General features: G+C 42.1%; 1 protein-coding gene across 1 annotated transcript in view; it reads left to right on the top strand.

Moving 5' to 3' along the window:
* The window catches only part of PLXDC2 (plexin domain containing 2), an 830,569-nt gene that overhangs the window by 555,934 nt on the left and 252,487 nt on the right, over positions 1-22,148 (top strand). The gene's annotated exons all lie outside the window — the stretch shown is intronic.

Genomic DNA, 22,148 nt, shown 5'->3' with positions numbered 1-22,148 from the left:
TGAGCATTCCCTCCTGTCCATGGAGCCTGTAGAGAAAAGGTGGGGAAGGAGTGAACCTAGATCAGAGCAGGGGACAGTCCCTAATCCACTGCCTCTTCTCTTGATGCTCCTGTCCCCAGCCCGCCTGCACTTTTTATATCTATTTTAACTTATGGATTTTTTAAATTACCCACTAAGAAACATTCTGGCCGATACTCGAAGCGATTTAAGCGGGAAGGAGAGGCTCCTGCTCACTTAAATCACTTGTAATCGTCTAACCCCCGATATTCAGCAGCACTAAAGCAGGCAGTACGATTGAATCTGGCCTCTGATTGGCCCCAGAAAAAGTGAATAGGTCAGGGGTGGTACAGGGGGGCAGTGTTAGGGAGGAGCCTGGGGTTATGCAGGTGCTGGCAATATTTAGTGCCGGCACCCACATAGCTAATCAGGTTAATTTAAGATAGCTCAAAAGTTGCATAATGAGATCACGGCAGCCATTTTAGTTTTGCGGCAAGGGGCAGGACCGAGGGGGCCTTCCTCCTACCCCCAATGACCCCACTGGACCACCAGGGAGGAAAGGTAGGGCCGAGGAGAGCCTACCTGGACTGCAGGGGGGTGGGGTCATTCCTAGAGTGGAAGAGTGGGAGGGGTAGCTGACTTGCAGGCTGGGGGAGGGGGAAAAAGGAGAAGGGGCTTTGCGGGGGATCAGGGTCAGAAAACAAAAAACAAAGTTATGTAGGCCCCAGCTGATATTCAGCCAGTGCCTGCATAGCTATCTTATGTGGGCCTAAGTTGAATATTGGCCGGGCCCACATATGCTCCTGCGCCAAGCCCACACAAAATTAGCCACTAATATTCAGTCCTGGTGCCAGGACGTAGCCCATCACTGAATATTGGGAAGCTAATGTAGCCAGCAACAGTAAGCATTTAAAAAAAACGTTGACCATCACTGGCTGAATATCGGGGGGATAATGTTTAGTGGTATATACATTATATACAGGGCTCCACAGTTCCACTTTTTTATGTATGTAAATTAAGACCTGTTCATAACTATAAAATGAATGTTATCCCTCTAAAGTTTAGTATATTTGTGGAGTATTTTGAACTGAGTGCTTTTGTTGTTTTTTTCTTTCTTACATAAACGAGGTAGTGCTTCTAGCATTTTAAGTGTAGCAGAGGATAAACCTGTAATCAGATTAGCAGTATTCAACTGCTGCACTTGTGTTTTATTTTAGTGTTTTATCACGGCCAATCCAGATGTTGCCTAAGGTGCTAAGACATTAAAATTTTATGTTTAAGGTAGCAGGCTTAAACATAAACTCCCCACTAACATTTCATTGCTGAGTTATAGTAGTCAAATTACTTCTAGAGAAAACTGGCTCCTTTGTAGGATCGAGGCTGTAAGAGAGGGAATCCAAAGCACACCTGAAGGAGCAACAAACCCAAAGAAGGACAAGGAGCTTTCAAGAGAATGGGCGTCAACTCTGAATTTTATTGATCAGACTAAAATTCTGGTTTAGACCCCTGACGCAGGCGGTGTCACCGAAACATGGAAAGTGTCAGGTCTGATAAATACATTCTGAGTTGATGTCCCCTCTCTTGAAGGCTCCTTGTTCTTCTTTTGGTTTGTTACTCCTTTGTAGGACCAAAGATATTTTGGTACAAGAGCTTTCAGGACCTTACTGATCTTTTGTTCTAATGTGAGTGTAAAGCTGCTGGAAGGAAAGTTCATGTCTTTCTTTATATCTTCTTCCTTAATTAACTCCTCAGTCATACCTGAAGAAGAGTTCTGTGAGGTTTCCTAAGCTCATTTTCTATATCAGATTTTTTGATTGGCCCTTTCAAAGGCTTTATGACATACAAGGCATCTAATTCAAAATTTACACCAGACTCCCCCACCAACACTAGACCCCCTTCCCCTTAGGGTAGCTCTCAACCTCCTTCCCCTCCATTAAAGACACATATCCCAAGAACCCTGGAGCCACCCCAGATTCACCCGCCAGGGCCCAAGGCATGCAAAAATGGCCCTTAGATGGCAAGTTCCTCCACACCCATCCCAGTGCCTGTCTCAAGTGACTAGTAGGGCAGGAATAATGTCCACTCACTCTTGAGTAGACACCAGGGACCCCAGTAAACCTACAGACTGTGTTATGGTTTGGGGGGGACTTGAGGACCAACAGCCATTTTTGCAGAGCTTGAGCCAAAGAGGGTGAGTCTGAGTAAGGTTACCACATATCAGGCATATGCCCACATATAGGGGGAGGGGGTCAAGTGTGCTACCAGCGAGTTGGGTGCTACCGCAGGGGAACTGATACTGTCTGGAAAAGAGAGGTCTGGTGCTGTCTGGAAGGGGGGTCTTGAGCCTGGAGAAGAGACAGGCTCAGGAGAGATGGTAAAGGTCTATCAAAACCTGACTGAATAGGAATAGGTAAATGTGAATTTAGAGGAGGATGGTGGTTCTTCAACTTGGAGAAGACAGTTGAAAAGAGATGGTTATTGTTCAAAAAAATTGCGGTAATTCCAACAAGTCTTTTTACCACTCCTACTGTATCTACAACCTACAACCATCACTCACAGCCTACTATTTTACTGTACAGTGTTTTCTCTCAGTATGTGCTGAAATTCCTCTCCCAGTCCCTGAGTCTGGGTACACTGGTTGAGAGTGGACTGTAGTAGCAGAAGCTTCAAAACCTTTCAAGCAACCAACTGTAAAGTTATTTTCTCCTTGTTCAAGTTACTACATTAAGGAAGATTTGCTTAAGAATTGAGACTCTGTCTTGGTGATGTTATACACTTACAGTGTTGGGTTTAAACTGCATGCTAATCATTCTGGGAGTCAGGTAGCATAACAGTGATAAAGCTTGTCTGAAACAGCACATAGACACCAATATATATGCTAGAATTTTGGCTGTTTAATGGAACCCCTATCAAAATTGATATGTCTGGACCAGACAGGATTTATTAGTGGCAGGTGCTCCTCTAACAATACTAGATTATGTCTTCATCTCATTCACCATGCTAAACAACTGACTTATCTCGCCTTCCTAGTATCCTTAGGTGCCAAGAAGGTCCTATCTAATTAAGGTGTTACATTGGTGCGTTTTTGGCCCTCATTATATACATATGGTCCAACTGCTTCACTTTAATCCAGTTGCCCGCATATATATTGATAGTACTATGTCTGTCCCACATGTATCACTTACATAGGGGCACTACACAGGGGTGCCCACTTTTGTCATTGCTTTTGATCTCACGCTGGAACCCCTGTTATGTGCTAGTCGAGCTTCACCTGACATCCAGGGTATTTCTCTGGCATGGATAGATTAAAAATTCTCTGCATACACGGATGATGTACTGCTCTATCTCTCTCATCCTGAATCTACAATTCCCCCTTTATTCCAGTTAATCAATACCTTTGGTTCTTTTTTGGAATACAAGATTAGCTGGACTAAATCAGAAGTAATGCATTTAAATGTGCACTGTACAAACGGTTTGTTCCAATGATTTCCTTTGCAATGGCAAAATCAGGGACTAAAATATTTAGGGATATTATTTCTTCCTGAACTTACAGACACTGTTCTTGCTAATGAACAACGTATACTATGTAAAGTACAGACACTATAGTTTATCAAGCAACACTGCATTTTTCCTGTAATGCACAACAATTCCTTTTAACACTTCCTGAAGAATAGGGTTAGGCGGGCCATTGTTATCTAGCAATGCCTCCATCTGCTTAGGACCTTGATTGGGGCGATACAGGTGCGTCTTGCCTTGGTATATTTGACTGGCGAAAACAGCTATCTGTTGCTTATATCTTGGATTCTTAAACAACACCATATATTTTGTATTTAAGGTGATAGTGTGGCTTGTTCTGCCTTGACAAAAAAGTTCTGGATGATATAGGTAATACTTAAGTTTCTGTGGTGTGTATATTTGGTAAAGGCTTTTTCAATCTCATCACTTTTACAAGCAGACTCCATATAATCATCAATGATGACCAGATTTACTTTATGGGCCATAAACAACAGGTCATCGTTAAATGTTACCAGCAGCAAATCCATAAAACGTATAAACGGGTACCGGTTTGACAATTAAGTACATACAGTGGTGGAAATAAGTATTTGATCCCTTGCTGATTTTGTAAGTTTGCCCACTGACAAAGACATGAGCAGCCCATAATTGAAGGGTAGGTTATTGGTAACAGTGAGAGATAGCACATCACAAATTAAATCCGGAAAATCACATTGTGGAAAGTATATGAATTTATTTGCATTCTGCAGAGGGAAATAAGTATTTAATCCCTCTGGCAAACAAGACCTAATACTTGGTGGCAAAACCCTTGTTGGCAAGCACAGCGGTCAGACGTCTTCTGTAGTTGATGATGAGGTTTGCACACATGTCAGGAGGAATTTTGGTCCACTCCTCTTTGCAGATCATCTCTAAATCATTAAGAGTTCTGGGCTGTCGCTTGGCAACTCGCAGCTTCAGCTCCCTCCATAAGTTTTCAATGGGATTAAGGTCTGGTGACTGGCTAGGCCACTCCATGACCCTAATGTGCTTCTTCCTGAGCCACTCCTTTGTTGCCTTGGCTGTATGTTTTGGGTCATTGTCGTGCTGGAAGACCCAGCCACGACCCATTTTTAAGGCCCTGGCGGAGGGAAGGAGGTTGTCACTCAGAATTGTACGGTACATGGCCCCATCCATTCTCCCATTGATGCGGTGAAGTAGTCCTGTGCCCTTAGCAGAGAAACACCCCCAAAACATAACATTTCCACCTCCATGCTTGACAGTGGGGACGGTGTTCTTTGGGTCATAGGCAGCATTTCTCTTCCTCCAAACACGGCGAGTTGAGTTCATGCCAAAGAGCTCAATTTTTGTCTCATCTGACCACAGCACCTTCTCCCAATCACTCTCGGCATCATCCAGGTGTTCACTGGCAAACTTCAGACGGGCCGTCACATGTGCCTTCCGGAGCAGGGGGACCTTGCGGGCACTGCAGGATTGCAATCCGTTATGTCGTAATGTGTTACCAATGGTTTTCGTGGTGACAGTGGTCCCAGCTGCCTTGAGATCATTGACAAGTTCCCCCCTTGTAGTTGTAGGCTGATTTCTAACCTTCCTCATGATCAAGGATACCCCACGAGGTGAGATTTTGCGTGGAGCCCCAGATCTTTGTCGATTGACAGTCATTTTGTACTTCTTCCATTTTCTTACTATGGCACCAACAGTTGTCTCCTTCTCGCCCAGCGTCTTACTGATGGTTTTGTAGCCCATTCCAGCCTTGTGCAGGTGTATGATCTTGTCCCTGACATCCTTAGACAGCTCCTTGCTCTTGGCCATTTTGTAGAGGTTAGAGTCTGACTGATTCACTGAGTCTGTGGACAGGTGTCTTTCATACAGGTGACCATTGCCGACAGCTGTCTGTCATGCAGGTAACGAGTTGATTTGGAGCATCTACCTGGTCTGTAGGGGCCAGATCTCTTACTGGTTGGTGGGGGATCAAATACTTATTTCCCTCTGCAGAATGCAAATAAATTCATATACTTTCCACAATGTGATTTTCCGGATTTAATTTGTGATGTGCTATCTCTCACTGTTACCAATAACCTACCCTTCAATTATGGGCTGCTCATGTCTTTGTCAGTGGGCAAACTTACAAAATCAGCAAGGGATCAAATACTTATTTCCACCACTGTAAGTACATAAGTACATAAGTAGTGCCATACTGGGAAAGACCAAAGGTCCATCTAGCCCAGCATCCTGTCACCGACAGTGGTCAATCCAGGTCAAGGGCACGCTCCCCAAACGTAAAAACATTCCAGACAAGTTATACCTAAAAATGCTGAACTGACCCATTACATCCTCCAACATTCTATTCGCTTTCCTAGCCGCAGCAGCACACTGAGCAGAAGGTTTCAGCGTATCATCGACGACGACACCCAGATCCCTTTCTTGATCCGTAACTCCTAACGCGGAACCTTGCAAGACGTAGCTATAATTCGGGTTCCTCTTACCCACATGCATCACTTTGCACTTGTCAACATTGAACTTCATCTGCCACTTGCACGCCCATTCTCCCAGTCTCGCAAGGTCCTCCTGTAATCGTTCACATTCCTCCTGCGACTTGACGACCCTGAATAATTTTGTGTCATCGGTGAATTTAATTACCTCACTAGTTATTCCCATCTCTAGGTCATTTATAAATACATTAAAAAGCAACGGACCCAGCACAGACCCCTGCGGGACCCCACTAACTACCCTCCTCCACTGAGAATACTGGCCACGCAATCCTACTCTCTGCTTCCTATCTTTCAACCAGTTCTTAATTCATAATAATACCCTACCTCCGATTCCATGACTCTGCAATTTCTTCAGGAGTCTTTCGTGCGGCACTTTGTCAAACGCCTTCTGAAAATCCAGATATACAATATCAACCGGCTCCCCATTGTCCACATGTTTGCTTACCCCCTCAAAAATGCATTAGATTGGTGAGGCAAGACTTCCCTTCACTAAATCCGTGCTGACTTTGTCTCATCAGTCCATGTTTTTGTATATGCTCTGCAATTTTATTCTTAATAATAGCCTCCACCATCTTGCCCGGCACCGACGTCAGACTCACCGGTCTATAATTTCCCGGATCTCCTCTGGAACCCTTCTTAAAAATCGGAGTAACATTGGCTACCCTCCAGTCTTCCGGTACTACACTCGATTTTAGAGACAGATTGCATATTTCTAACAGTAGATCCGCAAGTTCATTTTTTAGTTCTATTAATACTCTGGGATGAATACCATCAGGTCCCGGTGATTTACTACTCTTCAGCTTGCTGAACTGACCCATTACATCCTCCAAGGTTACAGAGAATTTGTTTAGTTTCTCCGACTCCCCCGCTTCAAATATTCTTTCCGGCACCGGTGTCCCCCCCAAATCCTCCTCGGTGAAGACCGAAGCAAAGAATTCATTTAATTTCTCCGCTACGGCTTTGTCCTCCTTGATCGCCCCTTTAACACCATTTTCGTCCAGCGGCCCAACCGACTCTTTGGCCGGTTTCCTGCTTTTAATGTATCTAAAAAAATTTTTACTATGTATTTTTGCTTCCAACGCTAATTTCTTCTCAAAGTCCTTTTTTGCCCTCCTTATCTCCGCTTTGCATTTGGCTTGGCATTCCTTATGATCTATCCTGTTACTTTCAGTTGGTTCTCTTCTCCACTTTCTGAAGGATTGTTTTTTGGCTCTAATGATTTCCTTTATCTTACTGTTTAGCCACGCCGGCTGACGTTTAGTCTTTTTTCCCTTTTTTCTAATACGTGGAATATATTTGTCCTGAACCTCCAGGATGGTGTTTTTAAACAGCATCCACGCCTGATGCAAGTTTTTTACTCTGCGAGCTGCTCCTTTCAGTCTTTTTTTCACCATTTTTCTCATTTTGTCGTAATCACCTTTTCTATAGTTAAACGCTAGCGTACTTGATTTCCTAGTTTCACTTCCTTCAATGCCAATATCAAAACCGATCATATTATGATCACTGTTATCAAGCGGCCCTCGTATCGTTACCCCCTGCACTAGATCATGAGCACCACTAAGGACTAAGTCTAGTATTTTTCCTTCTCTTGTCGGCTCCTGAACTAGCTGTTCCATGAAGCTGTCCTTGATTTCATCAAGAAATCTTATGTCCCTTGCGTGTACAGATGTTACATTAACCCAGTCTATATGCGGGTAATTGAAATCCCCCATTATTATTGTGTTGCCCAGTTTGTTTGCGTCCCTGATTTCCTTTAACATTTCCGCATCCGTCTGTTCGTCCTGGCCAGGCGGACGGTAGTACACTCCTATCACTATCCTTTTCCCCTTTGCACATGGAATTTCAATCCACAGTGATTCCATAGGTTGCCAGCAGGTGTAACACCATATGATTTGATTGTGTTTCATGCTGAATGTAAAAATGGTGTGCTAACAATTTATTAACAAAGAAACTTTTACCATTGTTGGAGGGTCCTGCTATGATGCTTGAGAAGGGATGGATCAGTTGTGTGTCAAACTCTTCACTAGCCATAGCAAAAAATATAAACTCCTTACTGCCTCCGGATTAAAGTAAATTCTGCTTAGGTTTACTTTGTACATGACTTCATAGGGCTTTGTGTGGTTCAACACTAGCACAGCATCGTAAAAAGAATGTGTTTTACTTTTAAAAGTCCACAAAGAAAGGGTGGGGGAGAGGGGAGGAGGCGCATGGATAGCTGAGTACGGCATCTCTCTATATGCAAGAGCTTTGGAATTTGCTAGCTTTTTTCAAGTTCTCAGCTTGTAAAAATTGGGTCATATCTTATGGCTAATGATTATGCTCACACACCTTGTGTACGGTACTCAAAAATGTCTTTGCTTGTGTTTTACTTAACTTTATTTGCTGAAAAAAATTGTGTCTATTTGTATTGTACTCATAATATTTTGGTTTGTATTTTACATAATGCTTCTTAGGTTAAAACAGAGCAAGCAATCCTTATATAAAAGGAAGCTGCCATATATTTCATTCACGTGACCTACATCCCTTTCTGCCTGCCAGGATAGAGAGGAAGGGGCTGCAGGGGTATGTCTTTTTGTTAAAGGAACTCCTGTACAAGCTTATGTGTATTTTGCATGACTTGTGCTGTACTCCCCAAATGAAAAGCTGGCTATTCATCTATGACTGTGTGAAATTCTGCCCTGCATCTTTACCCCCCCACCCCCCCAACAGGCACACAAAACAGCAAATTTTGCAAAAACATCTGTTTCCATGAAGGAGGAGCAGGCTGGTTGAGCTCATATAGACTAGCACAGTTTGAAACCAGCATGATTGCTGGTCTCTGTGTACAAGAGCTACATGATTAGAGGAGAGGGGTTGAGGGTGAATGGATGAAGGGGAGAGGGGGTCAAGCCTTTTTGCTATACTGTTCAGAAAAGGAGTTTAAAAACAGCATGATTGGAGATATCGATAAAATCCATGGCTAGCCAGACCCTCCTCTGTGTTTTTGTGAAAGTTATCTTAAAACAGCTTTGTGTCTACGTTCGGAGAGAGTCTCAGAGTGCATAGAAGGGGAGGTTGGTGTTTTGTTTTTTTTCCATCAGGGAAACTGTTATGATGCCTTGAAACAGGAGGGCTGTAACTAACAAAAAAAGTTGTTTTTTTTTTATTTTTTCTTGTGCTCTGATGTTTTCTGAAAGGAAGGTGATGCCCATTTGTCTGGGGAATGAACTTTTTAGCTGTAATGGACTTCTTCTTAATGCCACGGGTTAAAAAAACCAGGGGGCTGAAAAACTAAGTGGGAGGAGTGAACAGAAACGGTTTAAGGACAGGGATAAAATAAACTGCATATGCTCCTCCAGGACTACAGGGGACGGTGTTGGTGGTGATTGACATCACTTCCTGTCACATGACTCATCCAAGATAGTAATGAGTAGTGTGAAACAGGAAGTGATGTTGAAGCGCCCGGTGGTCACCGTCATCTTGAAAATGGATACAAATATGGTGGGGTTTGGGGCAGGGTTATGCAAAAGGCTTGGGGCATGGGTGGTGCTATGGCATCATATCTAGTGACATAATCAAAGGGAATGGGGTAGGGTGTGGGTATGGCTTGGATGGAGAGTGGGCATGGCTTGAGCAGATCCTTGATTCTGATGGACTAACATAATTGGAAGTGGGCATGGCCACCTTTCAAAAATATGCAAATTAGCTTTGACAAAAGGGGGTGATGTATACTTAGAATCATGATGGCAGTGCTCCAGGATATCTTAAGAAACTGGAAGTACGTAGGCAATCTCAAAATGTACAGTTTTGGTGGAACTCTGGTTTATAAATATGAGGCTACTGCTGTGGAATGTGTTGGGGCTTTAAGAAATTCTGTGATAAATGGTCCTTTCTGTGAGAGCATCTGAGTATCTAGGGTGCATACTGGTCCCATAGTCATTTATGTTACACTGGGGGTGGGTGGGAGGGGTGGGTTTCTCGCTATCATGCATTCCATGTATGTATCACTTGTCATTTCTCTTTGTTTTGTTTGTTAACTGTTATGAAATGTAATAAAAATAATGAATTTTAAAAAATCTGTTGTGGTTTGTTGTTTCCCTAGGAAATCAGATTAAATTTAAAAAAGTGTATACTCCATTTAGTACTGTGGAACATAGAAATGGCAGTTTGAGAAAGACAACCCTAACTGAAAATCCTGTTTATTCAAATGTTGGTGGATATGGCAAAGTTGCACAAGGTTATATGGATAAGTTTGGATTAAGTACAAACTCTGAGCTAGATAAGGGCAGACTATGGAAAATCTTAAATAAATGACTTTTCTCTACTTAAATAAAAATTTAGTTCTGATCATTTCAAACCAAGTTAGATGAAAACATTTATAGATTCACACGTTTATGTGATATACTCAAAGATTCACACCATCTATGATAAATGAATGTTTGCTTTAGCATTCCTGTTGTCCTGGCTGCTGTCTTTTTTACAGTCTGGAGACCATCAGATTTCAGTTTTAGATGGCTTTGCTTTTTGCTATACATCAGTACTCAGCCCACCATCATCATTTATTATTGTCTTGAGCATCTGCACCTGAAAAACCTGTTGCAATATATTTGCATTATATGCAACTTACAAACTCTTGACACATTCAAGCTTTGTTAGATCACCTCTTTTTTTTTCTGGTGCAATCATTGATTCTAGCACACCGCAAATACTATCATATGCAAAAAAAGAAGAATATTTCCTACTATTTATTTATTTATTTATTTTATTTTATTTGTTACATTTGTATCCCACATTTTCCCACCTATTTGTAGGCTCAATGTGGCTTACATAGTACCGAAAAGGCGTTTGCAGACTCCGATGTGATGTTGTGGTAAGATAAAGTTCTTGTGGTACAGCCTCATTAGGGAATCGTAGAATGGAAGAGTTGTGTTATGTCCATTACATGTTTTAGTTTGGTTGTGTTGCAGAGATCAGGCATTTAAGTTGGATGATAGGGTATGCCTTTTTAAACAGGTTAGTTTTTAGTGATTTCCGGAAGTTTAGGTGGTTGTACGTCGTTTTCAAGGCTTTTGGTAATGCGTTCCACAGTTGTGTGCTTATATAGGAAAAACTGGATGTGTAAGTTGATTTGTATTTAAGTCCTTTGCAGCTTAGGTAGTGCAGATTTAGATAAGTTCGTGTTGATTTGGATGTGTTTCTAATTGGTAAGTTGATCAAGTCTGTCATGTATCTCGGGGCTTCACCGTAGCTGATTTTGTGAACTAGGGTGCAAATTTTGAAGGTGATGCTTTCTTTGATTGGGAGCCAGTGTAGTTTTTCATGGATGGGTTTTATGCTTTCAAATCGTGTTTTTCCAAATATAAGCCTAGCTGCCGTGTTTTGAGCAGTCTGAAGTTTCTTTAAGGTTTGTTCTTTACATCCCGCATAAATTCCATTGCAGTAGTCTACCTGGCTTAGTACCATTGATTGAATCAGGTTGCGAAATGTTTCCCTCAGGAAGAATTGTTTCATGCATTTGAGTTTCCACATTGAGTGGAACATTTTCTTTGTTGTGGATGCCACTTGGCTCTCTAGTGTTAAGTTACAGTCCATTGTAACGCCGAGGATTTTCAGGCCGTCTGAGATAGGAAGGGTGTGATCTGGGGTGTTGATACTTGTGGGGTTGTCCGCGTTGTGTTGGGATGAGAGGATGAGACAATGTGTTTTTTCTTTATTGAGTTTTAGTTGAAATGCATTTGCCCATGAGTCCATGATGTTCAAGCTGAGCTTGATTCCATTGGTGATTTCTGTCAGTTTGGTTTTGTAAGGAATGCATATTGTGACATCGTCTGCATATATGAAAGGGTTAAGGCCTTGGTTGGATAAGGACTTGGCAAGTGGGGTCATCTTTAAGTTGAATAGGATCGGTGATAGTGGTGATCCTTGTGGTACTCCACAGTCTGCTTTCCACGGTGATGATATGTTTGAATTTGATTTTACTTGATAAGTTCTTGTGGTTAGGAAGCCCTTGATCCAGCTAAGTATGTTTCCACCAATCCCGAAGTTATCTAGTAATCATATTAATATATTATGGTTTACCATGTCGAATGCACTAGACATGTCGAATTGGAGGAGAAGGATGTTTTTGCCTGTTGCTATTTCCTGCTTGAATTTGGCTAGAAGAGTAATACTGTTTCAGTGCTGTGGAGGGGGTGAAAACCTGACTGTGATTCATGTAATATTGAGAATTTTTGTTTATATAATCTGTAAGTTGTTTAGTTACCATGCTTTGCATCAGTTTGACCACCAACGGGATAGATGCTACTGGACGGTAGTTAGTGATTTCATTTGTTTTTTTTCTTGGTATCTTTTGGTATTGGGGTGAGTAGGATATTGCCATTTTCCTTAGGGAAGAGGCCTAGCTGAAGCATGTAATTTAGGTGGGATGTGAGGTCTGCTATGAAGCGGTCAGGGTCGGATTTCATTAGGTAGCTGGGACAGGTATCTAGTTTACAGTGAGTGTTGGAGAACCTACTAATCACCTGGGTAACTGTAAAACATTTCTAGCCTGCCTAATTCTAGGTGGGTTACAATAAACATACACAAAGTCAATAAACAATACAACACAGAAAATTACAATGTACCACATCGCTCATGTAAGAACATCAACAGCAAAATGCCTGATCATTTAAGTGGGTTTTTAACTGTTTCTTAAAAATGGATAAATCAGTAAGACCTCAACCGAAAAGGCAACTTATTCCTTAAAATCGGACCACAAATAGAAAAAGCAACATTCTTTGTGATTGCATAGTGTATCTGTAAGATATCTGACAAGCAAAGTAGCTGCTTTCACCCCAAGCGCAATGCCCTGAGGGGGTGATAGATCTCACATAATTACTGAAAATACCATGGTGCAGAACCAGTGAGAGCTTTAAAAACCAGTACCAACAACTTAAACTCCACTCTGCATTTAATTAGCAGCCAATGAAAAGATTTCAGCACAGGTGTAATCCCCTGGATTCTATATATGGCTTGCTGAATAGTGTGCATAAATTTGTGCATGTGGCTAATTTATACGTGCTACTAAATTATGTAATGAGCTAATTAGTCTTGATAATTGGCTGATAATGACCAATTGTCAACACTAATTGTTCATAATTGAAATTTACATGCACTTCTTTTTAAGCGTAGTCTAAAAAGTGGTGCAGCTAAAAAGGGGGTGTGGTCATGGGAGGAGTGTAGGCGTGTCGGGACCATCGATCACATCTACGCATGTGATTATGGAATTGGGGGGAGCACACCTAGATTTAGGTGCATGCATTTACACCACTGTAAATGGTTGCGCCTAAATCTAGATATGTCCACCCAGCCTATGCTCTATTTCATAAACTGTATCTGAATGTAGACGCAGCTGATAGCATACAGATAGGTGCATGAATCAGACGTGCCTAGAGTTTAGTCGCTATATATAGAATCTGGCTCAATATGCTTAAAATGAGATGAACCCACTAACAAATGTGTTGCTGCATTCTGTACAACCTGGAAAGCATGATACCTAGCCTGAGTCTGCCTGCATATAAAGCATTACAGTAATCAACCTTCATCAACACAAGACTGTAACACTGACCAAAAATCAAATGTGGGGAGCATAGGTTTTAATCTGCTCCACATTCGTTTACATTATCACTTATGAAAATGTTGAACAGAACTGGTTGTCTGTTGAGGCTAGAATATTATTCATGTTTTACTATAATCTTTTAAAACTTTATTATGGCACTACTCCTTCTTATATGTTTTCACTAATTACTATTGTGGTTTCAAAGAAATCATACTTTTTGCATACATTAACACTGTTTTCTTATCCCAGCTTTAAAGGGATAAAATCCAAAAAAACGTTTACTTATTTTGTGGTGTACACTGCAATGATCCACTCTTGAGGTACTTGCACTTGCGGTACACAAGAACCAATTGTTATGTTATGCTAATTTCAAAATGGTTCCCATGATCTCCAGTGGTAGCCTTGTGGTACTACTGCTAGGAGTCAAGATATCATATAAAGGCCTAGTAGTAGTACTGTGAAAATACTGTTAAAGGTTATGCGTGCCATTTTGAGCCTAAAGCTGGCAGGGGCAGAAGCTACTCAGCATCACTTTTGCTCCATGATACTCCAGACCACTTGGGAAAGGGTAAGGTAGTCCCATGGGGCTTATGGGAGTGGGGTGAGGGACTATGGCATGTGTCTTCAGAGGGAATGTAGGATTATCCATCTGTTCCTTGTGACACATCCAACCAGTTCTGTTTTCAGAATATCCACAATGAATGTGAATGTGGAAGATCTGCATACAATGGAAATACCACATGCAGATTTATCTGATTTATATGTATTGTGAATATCCTGAGAACCTAACTGGTAGGTTGAGAACTTCTGGTTTAGATAATCAAGAAGGAAAGAGATGATCAGTGGAATATTTCAGATATGAGTCCTAAGATCAGATCTGTTCAACATTTTCATAAGTGATAGCGTTGGTGGCTTGCTTTTTGTTATTTTTTTTCTACTTTATGTATCTTTATTGGCATCTCCCTTTTTTCCTTGGAATCTCTCTTTCCTTATTTTGGCTTTCTGATTGAGATGTATACCTATTTGGACAAAGTTTGTTCTTTGTTAGTTTGTTGTAAAATTGCATTAACATATAATAATAAAATAGCACTTAGGCATTTTGTGGGTGTGTACACTTACCCTAGTATCCTATGTATTTACAAATGCAAGGGACATGTAAATGTGGGTGCCTAGAGTATAGAATTACCCTTTATATAATCTTTGTCTACCAAAATGCCATCAACCTCATAGTACTGACAAAAGCTGAAGGAAAAAGCTATGCATATATGGTTTCCAGGAAAGGGGCAGGGAAGATTGCACTGACCATGGTTGATATCAAATCTGCATTAAAATAATATATGAGCATTTCTGACATCATGGAGTAATTCTGTAACAGTCCCTCTACCTACAGGTGCCCAGAGGGTGCAAGGAAAATAGGTGTCGACTTTACTTTATAGAATGCCAGCATAACTGGATATATCTGTGTGTATGCGCTAAGGCGTGAACAGTGAGCACTTAAGCCAGCCACAGAGTGTGTATCTATGCTGTTTACTTGTACGGCCACCTGCAAACTATGTGCTGTTGGATATATATATGTGTAGTTGTAAAAACATTTTATTTATTTAATTTAATACATTTATATCCCACATTATCTCAACAAAGCTTGAGCTCAGTGTGGCTAACAGTAAAGACAGGTAAAGTTAAGTACGATTATTGAACATTAGAAAAGAGCGTAACCTCTGCTCACAGGACAAATTCCTCCTCTCAGTACCCTTCTCCACCACCGCCAACTCCAGGCTCCGCCCATTCTGCATCGCCTCACCCTATGCTTGGAATAAACTTCCTGAGCCCTTACGCCAAGCCCCCTCCCTACCCATCTTCAAATCCTTGCACAAAGCCCACCTCTTCAATGTTGCTTTCGGCACCTAACCTTTACACCTTTCAGGAAATCTAGACTGCCCCAATTTGACTGCTCCTACTTGACTGACTGTACATTTGTCCTTTAGATTGTAAGCTCTTTGAGCAGGGACTGTCCTTCTATTTTAAATTGTACAGCGCTGCGTAACCCTAGTAGCGCTTTAGAAATGTTAAGTAACATAGTAACATAACATAGTAGATGACGGCAGAAAAAGACCTGCACGGTCCATCCAGTCTGCCCAACAAGATAACTCATATTTGCTGCTTTTTGTGTATACCCTACTTTGATTTGTACCTATGCTCTTCAGGGCACAGACCGTATAAGTCTGCCCCACACTATCCCCGCCTCCCAACCACCAGCCCCACCTCCCAACCACCGGCTCTGGTACAGGCACAGACCGTATAAGTCTGCCCAGCACTATCCTCACCTCCCCAGCCCTGCCTCCCAACCCCGGCTCTGGCACAGACCGTACAAGTCTGTCCAGCACTATCCCCGCCTCCCAACCACCAGTCCCGCTTCCCACCACCGGCTCTGGCACAGATCGTATAAGTCTAGTAGTAGTAAGTGAGATATGTTTAGGTATTGTATTCAGATTGGTTATTAGATTTTTTGAAGAGGAAAGTTTTTAGGATTTTATGGAACTTTGCATAATTGTATTTTAGCGAGTTAGCTGCTAACCGGATAAGTTGCTGCTTCACCTTATCTCTGCCCCCAGACCGCCCCTAACCTAACTGATTAGGGGATTGCTGGTTAATGAGGATATTCAGTGTCACTACCCAGTTAAGTGCTGCTGAGTATCCAAGATTGTCTAGCTCAGTGAGGTTTAACCCCTCTTGAATATCAGTGCATATAGGCGGTGCATTGGAACATGAGTATATGCTGGTATTCTAATGATGTACATACATATGTGGCTTATTCATATAGGTATCTACATTATAGAATTATCCTGCATGTGTAAACAGGGCCTTCTGTACACAAATGAACAACATTAAAGTGTGCAGCATCGCATTATCAAAATATGATCCTCCTTGCAAAACAGATTTTAATAAATAGAGCACTAATGTGGTAAAGTTAGCTGCTAAAAATTAGCATACGTGATAGTAAACAGAGCCCAGTATTTTGTTTGTCATATTTACAACTCCTGGTTATGTAAGTGTGAAAACCTACATGTACTTGTCTCTTGATCAGTAGAGGCTTAAAACCAAAATGCCAACAGTTTAGATGCAAATTTACTTGCTTTGACCTTCTGCAGATCAATGACATTAAAAAAAAAGAGTTTGACTTAATGCTAGCTTCTCTTTGCTGCCACTGAATAATCACACAGCAGGATGCTTACTCCTATTGAAATTACTTTTCAGCAACATACTTTGATAATAAAACATTGCTTCTTTTATTTTAGAACAATTGTTCTTGGAGGGCAACATAGGTCTTAGTGTTCTTTAAACAAACAAACATCTACTTTATCTTCATTTTTACACAGCATATAAGAAAATATTGAATCCTAGAGGTCCAATATACAAAAAGGCTGAGCTCATAAATGTTTACTCCTAAGTTATGCTCCTAAATGTATGCACAATTTTTAGCCAATTTTAGGAACCTAACGGTCAGTATGCACAGTGGCGTTCCTTGGTCGGCTGCCACCCTGTGAGGTTCGGCGCTGTGCTCCCCCCCCCCCCCCCCGGGTGCAGCATGACCTCCCTCCCCAGGTGCAGCACAACACCCCCCCTGGCTGAGTGTCCCCCCTCCCCCGCCCGTGCATTCTTCCTACCTGCAGGGAGCAGCTGGTTCCCTGCTCCCTCTGTCCTGGAACAGAAATTAATAGCAGATGGAGGAGGGAGCCAGCTGAGCCGACAGCTGCTCCCTGCACCCCTCCTGCCGCGTGTGCCTGGGGCTGACCGCACACACCGCCCTGCCCTCGGTACACCACTGAGTATGCAGCCAGCTAAGTTAGACCTGGATCTTGAATATCCACCATTGAATATCTGTGTCTGAATGAACTGCTGCTGGCTGCTCATACTTTATACATGGAAGGCTGATGTCTAGTGGTAGTACCGTGAGACTACTGCTAGAGCTTGTGGCAGCCATTTTAAAACAGGCACCTGCTAGGAGCAGGAGTGAATGGGGATCACTCCTGCCCAGAAGAGCCCCACCAAACCATCAGGGATGTTGGTGGGCCCCAAAGGGAGAGAGCGCTTGATCTCAGAGCAATCTAATGGGAACTCCATCTCAGGAGGAAGAGTTTGGGAGAGGGGTTGGAATTGGCAAAGGAGGGAGGGGAGATGTTGGGAGCACATCAAACAATGTTGGCTGCTACCAGAAAGCTATGCAGGTGCTGTCCAGTATTCAGTGCCAGCAACTACATAGTTAAGTAACCAAGGTTAAGCACAGCTTGGTCGTTTTGCTATATGGGTGCTAGCGCTAAATATTACTGGCACCCAGATTGCTGCCAGCTCTTCCCCAACTCCACCTTCTGAAAGCCCCTCTCTGGCCCACTGCAAAAATAACCAGTCAGAACTGATATTCAGCAATTAACTGTCACTGAATATCGGCGGCCAACCCAGAGTGTGATATAAGCAGGCTGGAGCCTCTTCTACCCACTTAAATTGTTTTGAATATAAACCAGTAAGTTTTCAGCTGACAATTCTTCTTAATTTAGGAACTTAAAAGTTATGTGCCTGATTCAAAACCATTTAACTGGTTACATGGCGCTCAGCTGGCAATCTGGGGATATTAAGTGGCACTTACTTGCCTACTGCCACTATCACCTCTAACCAATCAAACAGAAACTGGCTGTCTTGTGGATGGTCTGCAAGTTGAGTCAGCACTTGTCCAGTTAAGCGCTGATATTCAGCCCTTAACTGGATAAGTTAACTGGACAAATATGACCGTGCAAATAGCAGTCCTGTCTTTCTCTGATTTACCTTATTCAGTTAAGGACTGAACATTGGCACTTAACTGGATAAGTGCTAGCCATCTTCACATTCCTGGATTTTCACTGCTGCTATCTGACATGGCTCAGCATTGAATATCCGGGTATATTTCTGCGGGTGGCAAAAAAAATTGCTGCTTCCCGCCAGCTGAATATTGCCCCCATATGCTTATAAATTCAGGTCTGACATTCATTTGCCAAGATTTCTGAGTCTAATAGATGTACCTAATGCTGAAAGTCAGTGCTAAGGTCTACTCTTGTAACTATCCATTTTTTATGCTCATATAGGTAGGAGTTTATTTGTTTATTTATTTGTTGCATTTGTATCCCACATTTTCCCACCTATTTGCAGGCTCAATGTGTCTTACAATGTTCCGTCATGGCATTCGCCATTCCAGAGTAAAATATACAATTGGTGTTACATAGAGAACATGGATGACATAATTGAATTAAGCAAACAGATATAGTAAGAAAACATTCAGATTATGAGGTAGAGTGGTGATGTGTTACAATTTCTGTTATTGATCATTGTGGTATGCCTTGTTGAAGAGATAGGTCTTCAGAGATTTACGAAAGTTAATTCATTCGTAAATTGTTTTTAGGTTAAGTGGCACTGCATTCCACAACTGCGTGCTCATGTAGGAAAAGCTGGACGCATGTGTTAGTCTGTATTTTAGTCCTCTACAGCTGGGGAAGTGAAGATTAAGGAATGTGCGGGCTGATCTTTTAGCATTCTTGGGTGGTAGGTCGACAAGTTCTGACATATAGACCGGGGCATCTCCGTGATTGATTTTATGAATTAGAGTGCAGACCTTGAACGTGATATGTTCTTTGAGAGGAAGTCAGTGTAGTTTTTCTCTTAGGGGTTTTGCACTTTCATATTTTGTTTTTCCAAATATGAGTCTGGCTGCAGTGTTCTGTGAAGTTTAGTGAAGCTGAAGTTTAATTTTAATTGAAGTTGAAGTTTAGTGAAGTTGAGTATAAAATTAGGCACTCAGCACTAGTACATTTTCCAAGAGGCCAATTTAGGAGCATAACTATCAATGCTAGGGAGCATTCATTTTTTTAATATCAGGCCCTAGGATTTTAGAATTTTTTTTATCCAGAGCATAAAAATAAAGATCAACAACTTTTATATTAATATTTTAGATGTCAGCCTACAACTTATTTACTGACCCTTATTTCTCCATTTCTACCTGTACTAACAGGGCAGCCACACTTCTTTTCAGAACAGAAAGCACAGACTGGGCCCCATGACTCAGATGGCAAGTGGAGTGCACTGTTATGTCCCTGCCCTGGTTAAATCTGTCAGTCCAATTTCTCTCTCTCCACATGCAGGCACAATGCTGATTGTAGCAGGAGAAGAGTTAATAAGACATCATCTCCTGTTGCCATGAGACAAGTCTCATGATGTGAACTTCAAAATCTCACAGCTCTTAGCATGTGAATGGTTTCATGGCAGCACATTGTGTGTGATTAGCGCTTCTCTTGCTGCCAACCAGGTGTAAGGCTCCATGGTGAAGCCGCAATGAGGGGCTAATGTATTGCTGCCAGAGCAGAAGGAAGTGAAAAGTGAAGTCATAAGCCAATTTCTGGTGCTCAGCAGAGCTGTCATATTAAAGGAACCAAGACAGTGTCTCTGTTGTATCCTGCTGCTTTTTCTTCAAGAATGCAGTTTGTTCTGCCTCACGGTCATTTGTGCATATTTTGCATTCATTTTTATATTGTAGCTCTAACATGTGTTTAATTCTGCTGTGGGTTCCTATTATGTTCAGGGCTGCTGTTACTTCTTGATTGCCCTTACAGTCTCTGAAAGGTCAGCCTTTGATTCTGACTCTCTCTCCAATCCTTGAGGCACTGGTAAGTACTGACCTTAAATAACATATATTGCTCCTTAGTCTTAAACATAGACTCTGTAGGTCCTTTTCCTTTCCCTCTAGCCTTGTAGGTCTTCTTTTTTATTTCTTTTCTTTTTTTATTTAACAAACTTGATATACCGTTGTTCGCACTAATCATGCAGAAAGCGGTTTACAGTAAAATGGTCGAGAGGGACTGCTGAGAGAGACAGGACAGAAGAGAGTAGAAAAGAGAAGGGTTAGATATTACTAGTGGGGTAAGTTTTTTTTTTTTTTTTTAAATAACCTGTCCCTGATATTTAGAAGCTTTTAACCGGCCAGGATGGGCACCTGGTCGGTTACTTGCCCGATAACTGGCTATCCATGAATTTTCAGCAGGACATGGCTAAAGACCCTACTACTACTACTACTATTTAGCATTTCTATAGCGCTACAAGGCATACGCAGCGCTGCACAAACATAGAAGAAAGACAGTCCCTGCTCAAAGAGCTTACAATCTAATAGACAAAAAATAAATAAAGTAAGCAAATCAAATCAATTAATGTGAACGGGAAGGAAGAGAGGAGGGTAGGTGGAGGCGAGTGGTTACAAGTGGTTACGAGTCAAAAGCAATGTTAAAGAGGTGGGCTTTCAGTCTAGATTTAAAGGTGGCCAAGGATGGGGCAAGACGTAGGGGCTCAGGAAGTTTATTCCAGGCGTAGGGTGCAGCGAGACAGAAGGCGCGAAGTCTGGAGTTGGCAGTAGTGGAGAAGGGAACAGATAAGAAGGATTTATCCATGGAGCGGAGTGCACGGGAAAGGGTGTAGGGAAGGACGAGTGTGGAGAGATACTGGGGAGCAGCAGAGTCAGTACATTTATAGGTTAGTAGAAGAAGTTTGAACAGGATGCGAAAACGGATAGGGAGCCAGTGAAGCGACTTGAGGAGAGGGGTAGTATGAGTAAAGCGACCCTGGCGGAAGACGAGACGGGCAGCAGAGTTTTGAACCGATTGGAGAGGGGAGAGGTGACTAAGTGGGAGGCCAGCAAGAAGCAGATTGCAGTAGTCTAAACGAGAGGTGACAAGGGTGTGGATGAGGGTTTTGGTAGAGTGCTCGGAAAGAAAGGGGCGGATTTTACAGATGTTGTAAAGAAAGACCCACTGAAAATTTGCGATTAGCAGCTAGCTGGTTATATCATGTGTATAACCAACTACTCACCAATTTACAGTGCATTGCTGGTTGACTGATGGCCATATTTGGCTGCATCAATATTAGGCCTATCTTTGGCCAGTTTGACTTTAACTGGCCCGCACTGAATATCGGCTTGGCTGGTTAAAGTCAAACCAGCTAAAAATAAACTGGATATTCAATGCTGGTCACCAGAAATGGCCCAGCATTGAATATTTGGTCTTAGAGCCGACCACGGAAGTCAACCCGTCTAGCTCCAACAGTCTGAATATCAGCCTCTAGGTCTTCAACAGCTTCTTAAAGACAGCATGAGAGGGTTCCATTTTGAGCTCCAGTGGGAAGTTGTTCTTAAGTTTGTAGGCAGCATATGTAAAGTTGGTTTCACGTGTTTTGTCCAGTCGGATGTGGGTAGTTAGTGGTAATTGTAGAAGAGCCATTTGGGATGAGTGAAGGGAATGTGAGGGAGTGTATGGTAATAGGGGTAGAGTGCTTCTTCTTCCTCTCTGCAAAATAATAATAATAATAGGAAAAGGTCATTACTTTCATGGCAGCTGTAAAAATGGCCTTAGTGCATGAGAAAGACATGTGTAAGGGCACACAGTAAGACCACGTCTTACCACAGCTTAGTAAAAGAACCCCATAAGCTGGAGTATATTCAAAAAAAGTACACCAAAAATGTGGCATGAAAAATATGGGTGCTAAGCACCAGTTCTATAATGGCAATT

The sequence above is a fragment of the Microcaecilia unicolor genome, chromosome 1 (assembly GCF_901765095.1).
Source record: "Microcaecilia unicolor chromosome 1, aMicUni1.1, whole genome shotgun sequence".
Taxonomy (NCBI): Eukaryota; Metazoa; Chordata; class Amphibia; order Gymnophiona; family Siphonopidae; genus Microcaecilia; species Microcaecilia unicolor.
This window is presented reverse-complemented; position numbering and strand designations above follow the sequence as displayed.